Source organism: Hibiscus syriacus, unplaced genomic scaffold (genome assembly GCF_006381635.1).
Source record: "Hibiscus syriacus cultivar Baekdansim isolate YM2019G1 unplaced genomic scaffold, ASM638163v2 tig00111794_pilon, whole genome shotgun sequence".
Classification (NCBI taxonomy): Eukaryota; Viridiplantae; Streptophyta; class Magnoliopsida; order Malvales; family Malvaceae; genus Hibiscus; species Hibiscus syriacus.
Genome location: NW_024063180.1, coordinates 1,314,170 through 1,325,317, shown reverse-complemented (window position 1 = coordinate 1,325,317; position 11,148 = coordinate 1,314,170). Strand labels below are relative to the sequence as shown.

The 11,148-nt window shown below is 32.9% G+C and overlaps 1 pseudogene; it reads right to left on the bottom strand.

Annotated features, from left to right (window-relative positions):
* Nucleotides 1-8,523: 8,523 nt before the first annotated feature.
* Nucleotides 8,524-10,516, bottom strand: LOC120170861 (annotated as a pseudogene).
* Nucleotides 10,517-11,148: the final 632 nt, after the last annotated feature.

Here is an 11,148-nt window from a genome sequence, read left to right as displayed (position 1 = left end):
CTACGTCATCATCACCACAAGAATCCTTCCTCAGAAGGGGATTATCATCGAAAACAACATGAATAGACTCTTCTACCACTAAAGTTCTTTTATTAAATACCTGATAAGCTTTAGAATTTAAAGAATAACCCAAAAAAAATCCTTCATCACTTTTAGCATCAAATTTGTCAAGATTGTCTTTATCGTTATTTAAAACAAAACATTTACATCCAAAAGGATGAAAATAACTAATGTTAGGCTTTTTATTTTTGAAAAGTTCATATGGAGTTTTCTTTAAAATAGGCCTAATCATTACTCGATTAATAACATAACAAGCGGTATTTGTGGCTTCCGCTCAAAAATATTTTGGCAAATTATTTTCACAAAGCATGGTTCTACCCATTTCTTCTAAAGTTTGATTTTTCCTCTGAACAACTCCATTTTGTTGAGGGGTTCTAGGTTCTGAAAATTATGCCTAATTCTATTTGAATTACAAAATTCAATTAATCCAAGATTTTTAAATTCAGTACCATGATCACTCCTAACACTAGAAATGGAGTAACCTTTTTCATTTTGGATTACTTATGAAAACGTGATGAAATTTTCTAATGCTTCATCTTTAGTACTTAAGAATAGAACCAAATATATCTAGAATAGTCATCTACCAAGACAAATGCATATTGTTTTCCACCCAAGCTAGTAGTCCTAATCGGTCCAAAAGATCTATATGGATCAATTGTTATACTCTTCTAGTTGATACATCATTAATGGATTTAAAGGAGGCTCTTTTATGCTTTTCTTTAGCACATGAATCACAGATTTTATCTTTATCAAATTTTAGCTTTGGTAATCCTCTTACTAAATCTCCTTGAATTAGTCTTTGTAAAACACTCATGCTTGTATGTCCTACTCTCCTATGCCATAACCAACTATCATGTTCATCCTTAGAAACTAGGAACCAATTAGTCATATTTATTGTATCTAAATGCACCATGTATATGTTTCTATTCTATGAACAATGAGCATAATCCGATTAAATGCAATGTCAATGATTTTACAACCATTTGTTTCAAATAAGACATTGTATCATTTATCGCATAATTGACTAATACTCAATAGATTATGCTTTAACCCATTCACATATAATACTTTTTATATTTGTATGGAAGAGGTATTACCTATAGTACATATACCTTTAATGTAACCTTTTGAGTTGTCACCTAAGGTTACCACTCTTCCATTTTTGTTGTTAAGCTCTATAAACAGGCTCGTCTCCGGTCATATGTCTTGAGCATCCACTATCCAGGAACCAAGAATTTGAACTTGTATTTTTGCCTTGTAGAAATGCTCCTTTTCCTACAAACATAGATTAATTTTTATTTTTGGTACCCAAATTCTTTTAGGTTTATATTCATTAGTCCTTAATATTCTAGTCCCATTGGTATCCATTTGTTTAGGATATCCTTATCCTTAGTAGTATTGAGTCCTTTATGTACCCATATACTTCTAACGATTTTTCCATTAGAGGTTCTTTGGGAACCTCTATGATTGTAGTTTTTAAAACTTCTTCTAACAAAGTTAGATTTTGAACTTTCTCCATTTTCAAAACATTTTGTTCCAACTTTATTGAAAGAAGCTTTTAGATCATCAATTTTCTTTTGATGATCGTCATGAACTTTTGAAAGTAAATTATGCAAATCAGAAATTTTCTTTTCAAAATCTTTGATTTGATTTGCAATTCTTTAATTTTACTTTCAAGATCATTGTTGGTCTTGGATATGAGATTATTCTCGTTTTTCAATTTTAAAATATCTTTCTTGTATTTCGAAAATAATTTCTCATAATCCGAAGCCAACCCAATATATTCCTCTAATAACTCATTCATAAGAATAATCTTCTAAATCAAATGAGCTAGAGGTTACTTGAGAATCTTCCCCGGTGGCCATCAAGCACAAGTTCACTACTTCTTGTTCCTCTTCATTTGATGATTCATCATCATCACTCCAAGTAACCACGTGTGTCTTGTGCTTTTTCTTTGATTGACCCTTCTTCTTTAATTGCGGGTAAATCGTATTTGACATGCCCGGGCTTTTTGCATTCATAGAAAATGATCGGGTCTTTAGGTTTTTGCATTTCTTCATCATCGTCATCATCATCAAAATCACTCTTATCTTTTGTGGATTTGAGAGCAACTCCAACGTTCTTCTTCTTCTCCGTCTCCTTCTTTGTCTTGTCCTTCTTCTCGAGATCTACCTCATCTTAAATCATCATTTCATGTGTGAGGAGAGAACCTATGAGTTCATCGAGAGTTAAAGACTTTAGCTTTTTAGCTTCGATAATCGCCGTCTTCTTTGATTGCCAAGCTTTTGGAAGAGAATAAATTATCTTCCTTACAAGCTTCTCATTTGGAATGATTTCTCCATATTCTTTGAGACCATTGACAATCACGAAAAATCTATCCATCATAGCTTTGATATATTCTCCTGAATTCATCCTGAAATTTTCATAGCTATGAGTTAAAAGACTAATTTTAGATTCTTTTACCTCGTTTGTGCCTTCATGAGTGACTTGAGGTTTATCCCATATCTCTTTGGAGGTTGTAAAAGATGAAACTCTCCTGTATTCATCTGGTCCAAGAGCACAAAATAGAATATGGATAGCCTTTGAGGTTAGCTGGAACATTCTCGTCCCTTCTTCACTCCACAAATTTGGATGTGTAGATGGTTCGATGTATCCGTTCACCACGATTTTCCATGCTCCCATGTCACTAGCTTGAATGAAGTATCTCATCCTATTCTTCCAATAGGCATAATTAGCACCATTGAAGAAATGAGGCTTGTTTACGGGCTGAGAATCAAGAACGAAGTCAAAGTTTGATGTGGAGGCCATTGATGACTTGAATATCGATATAACTCTTCCCGAATCGACTCAAGAGGTGGTAAAACCTTCAAATGAGTGTAGCTATGATACCAATTGTTGAGTTAATCGATCGATAAAATAGCCAAGAGGGGGTGAATTTGCAATTAAAAATTCGGCGGAAGCTTTTTCAGAAAATTAAAAATTTTATCACAACGATTTAGAATGGTTCAACTTTCTCAACCAAAGTCTACATCCACTACCTTAGCTATCCGCACTAAGGATTTTCCACAAATTCACTAATTTGTCTTTCTTTTTAGGACAAAGAGTAACCTTACAACTCCATCAAGAATTATACCCCAAATTCTTGAGAACACTCTCTCCCAAAGAGAAAATTATAAATTCGCAAACTATACAGAAAAATATCTCAAGGCAAGATGTTTACACAATTCTAGAACAAAGAAAGAACACTAAAAAATAAATACAATTGAGCACAAATGGTGTTCTTGAAAGCAAAATGAATATTGAATGGAAAATAGGCTTGAATTTCTCAAACTTGAGGTTTGATGCTTTCTCTTTGATTTTCTCTCAATTCTTATTTGATCAATGGCTTCAGAACTTATTTAAATACACCTTGGATTGATTTTAAATGTTGGGGATCATTGGTGAAGTCAATAGAGCCTTTATGGTGTGAATACCATTTAAAAAATATGTTGGGAGCGTAGGCATATCGATACACTATCAAAGGGTATCGATACACTTAGTGTAAAATTGAAATATTTTGACCGTTGGTAGACTAAGTGTATCGGTACACCCTAGGGGTATCGGTACACTAATTATATTCGATGTTTCTCGGAGCCTGAAGTGTATCGGTACATCAGTTATGTATCGGTACCCTTATTTCATTCGAAATATGGGTGTATCAATACATCAAGAGTGTATGGGTACCTCCATTTATAAAATTTATTTTTGGCTCGATTTAGTTTGAAATACTTTGTAAAATTGTTTCAAAAACATTTTAAGATTGAAACACAATGTTACACTTGAGTAAGGATTAAAATGACATTTGAAAACTTGGAGTAATATTTTTGATATTCGATTTCAAAATATTGATAATCAAAATGTTTTATTAATAAATTGACACTTTATTTGTTATATCTAAACATCAAAATGTTTTCAACATAATTGACATTTTATAGATGGTGTATAATAACGGTTATTTTAAACTATCTTATCTAAGATAAATTGCTAATATCATTTAATTAGTTTATAATATAATTTTTTTAATTATAATAAAAAATTGTTTACTATTTTACTCCTTTTTTTCTAATATTCTTACCAAGCATATATAATATTGCCATGAACAAATGCATTTATGGATATTGTCATAATGTATGACGAGGGAATGATCTCACCATTATCGTTTAGTAAAAAAAGTAAATAAAATATTGATAATCAATTATTTAATCAAGCAATATATTAAAATTTATTAATATTTTTTATAGAAAGCCAATGGTTTTATTAAAACTATAAAATATCTTATAATTAGAATATTTTTCTATAATTGACACCAAAGCTATCTACCTAGATCATACAAGACCATAAAAGAAAAGGTTAAAAAACATAACCAATGCTCGAAAGAAATAAAGATACGAATAAATCTGACTGCATCGGCAAATGATCCACAAAAGGGAATAAAACTACTGAAAACCACCGACAAATCACAAATCAGAGTCAAGCGACGTGAGAAAACTATCAACGAGCTCAAAACGCGTTTTCCAAATCAATCTGAGGTTCCAAAACAGGAAAGATCAACATGCATGATAATAAATATCATCTTGATCAGTCGTGGCGATGTCAAATCCAACCTAGAGAAAAAAGTAAACGAAAACAACGGCAAAAAATCGTAAGCTACTAAAAGGCAGATAAAAACTTTTGCCACAAAGACATAGATAAACGTGCCACAAAGGCAAAGAACATGTCACAAAGACATAATTATTCTTATAAAAACTAAAAAAAAAAGATAACGCGAGCGACAACCAGCATCAAAACTGGTGTCGTCGCCGGTTAAACAAAATTAAAGAAGAAAAAATTGGATGATCAATAAAATTGACGCAAGTTGTAAAGAAGAAAAAAGGGAAGAGAGAGGATGAGGAAGAAAGTGGGTAGGTTTTTATGTTATTCCCAAATTTTATTAATATTAAAATTCTAATATTATCAATAAAGTAAATTATAGGTTACTTCTTAAAAATTTTATAATAAATTAATTGATTAATATATTAAATATTGATAGTTAATTAAAAATAAGATAAATCATGTGTTTAGTACCTAAGTAGTTTGGTCTGTTTTAGTACCTAAACTTTTAATTTTTTAAAATTATACCTAAAGTTTAATTTTTATTTCATTTTAGTACTCGCTATTAAAAACTTTAGTTTTTGTTTAGTATCTCGTTCAAAATTTAAGGTTAAATTTTTAAAAATTTGAACCTTAAATTCTAAACTATACCAAAATTATAGTTTAGATACTAAATGTGTTAAGTTTTTAACGGCATGATATAAAATGAAATAAAAAAACTAAACATTAGGCATAATTTTTGAAAAAATTAAAGTTTAGGTACTAAAACATATCAAAACTTATAGTTAAGATACTAAATGGTAATTTACCCTAAAAATACAAAGAAATGAGAAAAAAAATTGTTGGAATAGGGAAAATCAGAGAGCACACTGTTTCGGTGCCAACAGTATGTGGCATCCAGGGGGCGCCTGCATGATTAGTAATATAGGAAACCTAAAGATCTTCCAGCTGGTCTTTTCATTTGGCCACATGCTGTTCGGCCAGGTTGGCCTACTAATCATAATATTATGGTTTTTAGTTACGTTAATATCATAATTAATTACGCTAATGTTTTCAAGTATCATGTTACTAATCAAGTATCTAAATAATTAAAGATAGAAATGGCCAAGATTTTATGTTTGGGGCGAACTTAAACTTAAGAGGGATAAACTAAAATTTCAGATGACGAACTAAAATTCTAAGAAAAAACAAATTTTTAATAGAAATACATAAAAAAAAATTCAAATATAAGATCATTTTAAATTTTAGGGGGACGACTGTCCCCACCCCCTCCTAGTTGTTATCTCTAGAGATAATGAATTCAAATACCAACGCCAAGATATTTAAATATTAAAAATTTCTAAAACAGATATCGTGATTTATAATCTCCCAACATTATTCAGAAGTTTGCATCATGAAATTCGTCTGTGTGCACAAATTTTAGGTTGAAATGTCTAGCGGCATGACATGTGTGAGCCTCTGCGGTGCACACTTGCATGCTGCTAATGGGTGGTTGGTCCCTTTTGCCGATGGCGACCGTTCACTCGGCGGCCATTTTGTCCCGCATCATTTACTGCTGCTGCCTGCCCTTAATTTCATCACCTGGTTGTAACGCATGGCTCTTTCTCCTCCAGCTTACCTCAATCTCCTTGATTACTAGCTGGTTTTCTGGGTTTAGGGTTTTCAAATTCCAAGTGAATTTCACGTGCAAACCCTGCGGTTTCATATCCCATTAGGATTTTTAATGCAGGTTTATGCTTGTGCAGCTGCCTTATTTTGTCCCTCATTAAAAATGGGAAGGAACATAAATTTTCTCCTGCTTTTGCACTTGGTTTGACTGCATTCTTGTCTCCAAGGGTATGTGCTGCAAACCTTCCTTTAGAAATATGTAATTTAAAAAATATATTTTTAGAAACCAGATAGTGGTTTAAATGGTAAAAAATATTTAAAAAGATAACTTTAAAAATAATTAACATCATACTTAATCATTTTAATACGGTCATTATTACAGAAAAAGCGTGACATTTTTATAGTCATTAAAGGAAGTCTTCTTCATATATTTAAATTAAATTTAAATTTAAAACTCACTAAATAATTTCATCAATAAAAAATGTTTCTCATTAGAAACTCAAATTTAAAAAAATTACATTTACATTAGGGGTGCATTATTAGTGAATTAAGAATATTCTAAAATATTAAAAAAATTACATTTAAGTTCCGAAATTATTATTGCTTGAAGAGTTTTAGCTAAATACTTTTTCAGCACAAACAACATATACTGGACGCATATATGTGAAGCAGTGAGTATAGTAGATTTAATAACGTGATTGGAGATTTGAGATATCGGTTTGAATCTTACCTGAAAAGTACATATGGTTCTTTCTTATTGTTTTGATTTGAGTTTTACTATAAGTCTATTCATATTTGATAAAATATAGTTTTAAATTTAAATAATTTTATTATTCATATACCTTTCATCTCGTGTGCAAGTTTCATTGGATAGGCAATCTAGACAATAGCGTCCACATGGGGAAGGAGTTAATTAGTTAATAGCTATCAGCATGAAAGTTCTTATCATTTTCTATTATCGTTATTAATAAAAAATAATATTTTTATTAATAGTGCAAGGTAAAAAAGATGGTCGGTCCATTTTCAGATTACAAAGGACATATCACTATATGTCGAATTTCATTAGAATCTTGATAATTGAAGTGCTAGTGTATACAAATCATTAAATATAAAATAATACACTTTTTTAATAAATAGTTTTTTCTTTTCTTTTCTTACTTGAATATATTTCACATCAAACATAGGCCCTATAAATATTTATACGCAATGCGGACAGTGCGTTTGTCAATTTAGGGAGAAATTTTCTCTTTAAAAAGTGTGGAAATAAGAGGCACAAGAGACTAAGAAAATGGAAACAGTTTTTCCTTTAAAGAAAAAAGCAATTGTTCGAGTCAATTAGCAAAAGTAATAATTTTGGTAAACATCGTATATTAATTTAATTTTGGCACGTTTTAATATCTAAATTTTTAATTTTTATCAAAACCACACCTAACACTTAGTTTTCATTTCATTTAGATCTGCTGTTAAAAACTTAACATGTTTAGTATCTAAATTATTAGTTTTTGTCCTTTTTAGTACCTAATTTTTTAAATTTTTTCAAAATTTAACGTTAAATTTATATGAGGTACCAAAATGAAACAAAAATTAAATTTTAGATATGGTTTTAAAAAATTAAAAGTTTAAATACTAAGATGGATCAAAATTGATAGTTTAGGTACCAAACTATAATTTACCCTAATTTTATTATGCGTGTGTGAATATGGATTGGCAGATGCGTATGACACAAACATGATGGATTCTAGCTAAACTTTAAGTCATTTTATAAGATATTTTAATTTAATTTGAGTTTTGAGATAATAATACTCGATTCAAAATATTTTATTATAAAAAGATATTTAAGTTTTAGTTATATATTTTTCAGAATAAATAATAAATTTATTTTGAATTTAAAATATTTTTGTATTTGTGTGGTTTCAATGTTATTTTTTATATATATTCATGATCCTAATATTTTTTTATGTGATTATTATTATTATAATACTTTGTATATATTGGACGTAGAGTTTGACACGTTAGCATATACGTTATTATGTTGTACTCATGATGATTTGAGATTGTATGGCATTGTATGCAACTTGTAAGCTACTCGGCTTATTTCAATTTAGAAAACAACTCATGTATGTAAAATAATAATAATAATAATAATTTTTTACTATCTTAAATGCATAACAGTAGAAGTGGAAAATGAACATATAAAAGTAAAATTAGAAAAAAAAAAAAAAAAAGAAAGAGAGAGTCCAGCTGAGCTCAAATTCTATAGCTACAAATGCTGAAAAGCTACAAGCTGGTTCCTCCAAAACCAAAGGGGAGGAAAATCTATATCTAAATTTACTGTACGGTAAAAATCTATATCTTTTAATTCACCTCTAATTAAACTTGATTAAGTAAGGCTGTAGCGTCGATAAACATTCCATGAAAGCCATAAGGAACCCTGGAAGGTAATTTAATCGAAGCTTCGAGTTGCAAATCCATGGCATTTACAATTCGAAGCTCCGATGTCCATGTCTGTTCATCGTGAACAAAGGAAAGAATGTAACCGTCGTCTTCCGTTGATCCGGAGTTTTCATCTCGGGGTAGAATATACGGCTCTCCACCGTATATTTTATCTCCGTAAATGTGTTTTTTTACTTCTCCGGTAACAAGATCGACCTTGGCGAAACCCGATACCTTCGGCCATGGTTCGGCAATGGCGAGATAAGCATACCGTGTCTTTCTTCCGAGAAGGTTCCGATTCACCATCCCGGCTTCCAGGTTGACTTTGGATTCCGAGATTATTGGGCGGCGCGTGGACTCACCTGTCTTTAAATTCAACCTGATTTCGGACAGTACACTCTTTAAGCTCTCGTCACATTCGTTGAAAATAGAGTCGGGTGGTGTCATGCAAGAACCGATTACCACCACTTCATCGGTTTCCGGCTCTTCCCATGCGTTCCTTAGATGAAAACAGAAGGTATTCTCCGATTCGACCCATATGATATCGTTAGCATCGGTCGCATTCTTCGAAAGAATCCCGAACCGGGACTTCTTGCTCTTGTCGTAAATCACCGGCGATCCGCCGGTGATCATCTCTTGAAGCTTGAACACAACTTGCTGGTCTGGGATCAACACGAAATTCTCCGTGATGGCGAAATCATGCATCATGGTCGGAACCGGCAAGGGAATCTCGATTTCGGGTGATTTTTTACCGTCGGGTGAAAATCTGAAATATTTCAAGTACGGCTTTTGAACAACATCGTAACTCAAAGCGAAGAGTTCCTTGGAAACAGGGTCGATCTTGGGATGAGCAATCATTGTCGATTTAAGTTGTTCATCGAAATCGTATCGTCCGACAGTTTCCAAATCACCTGAGGAAGTGATGCGCAAGTGGTAAGGAAGATCATCCTCGGACATAGTGAGAACTCGGTCGTTGAAATAGACAAGTCCGGCGTTGGCCACGCCGGTGCCTTGTTTATGATCGACGAGGCCGAAGAGTCCTCGAGCGTAAAAGAGCATAAGCCTAGCAATCCCCGAATGGCCATGGAGTTCTCCGATTGCTTTAGGAAAAACAGGGCGGCCCAGTTCCTTCTCTTGTAAAAGCCTTTGCGTTTCTGTGAACCGGCAGGCGTAACTGGCGTCGCCATTGTTATGCTAACAGCGTGAACCATGCCATCACCGTCGAACAAGTGGTGGCCAGCAACCGGTTCGAATAAAGGATTCGCACCGTTTCGGAGATAAACGCCGTTTATACACTAAGGAATGGTGCCATCTACGGGGAGAAAATGCTTTACAGACTGCTCCGGGACGGGAGCAAAGTTCCCGGCGATTTGAACGCGTGGGTCGGCGGTTCTAGGAAGTGGATGTTGAAGCTCGCGTGAGAGCAACGCGCTTTCCGCCATTCGAGCGCCATGGCCGCCGCTCTTTGCAGAAGACTCCACTTGGGCTTTACATCTTCTCTGGAATCCTGGTACGTTTGTTTGGGGAAATTGATAACGGAAGGAGAGTTCAGAGCTGAGAAAACAACGTTAATGCCTTTGTTTCTCTTGCACTGCCATTTTTGCCTAGGAGTGAAGCTCAAATCTCCTTTTGCAGAGGAGGAAAGAGGATGAAAAACATGGGGTCTGGCCCATATATTAGTTGAAGAAGCCATGAGAGTGTTTAAATCAAAGAAATCAAGCGTGATTTAATGGTGACTCAAGGGTGTTCTTTGCTTGTAGGAAAAAGAAGGCAAAAATAGGGAAAGAGAGAGTGAAGAGGAGGCTTTGGAGCAAGGAAAAAAAGGGAAATGGGTATAAATAGAGTTGGGGGAGAGGTGAAAGAGAGGTCCACCTCAGACACCTAAGAGATGACCACGTGGTGGATTGATATTTGGTCTTTCTATTGGTCAATTGCAAACATTAAAATAACAAAAAAATATATTCAGTTTATTAATTTGAATCAACAAATTATATATTCAACCCACTCAATTTTTTTTTAGGATAAAGAACGCAAATGGTCCCTCAATTATAGAGTACTATTTTATTAAATTTTTCGACTATTAAAAGTTATAAAATTGTCCTTCAACTATGGAGTATTGTTTTGTTGATTAATCCCTCGACTATTAAAAGTTACAAAATAATCATCGACTATTCATTATGTTTTAGACTCGTCATTTTCTGTTAAAAATTAGCGATTGTTTAAGCTGGATGTTAACATGATGACTGAGATATGATAGTCATTTGAGATTTTAGAATCAAATTTTATCATATCATAGCCAATAAGTTAATGTTCAACTTAGAATATCATCCATTTTTTTACAGAAAAAGGACGAGTTTGGAATAAATGAATCGAGTTACCATTTTGTAACTTTAATAATCGATGGAGTCAACAAAGCAA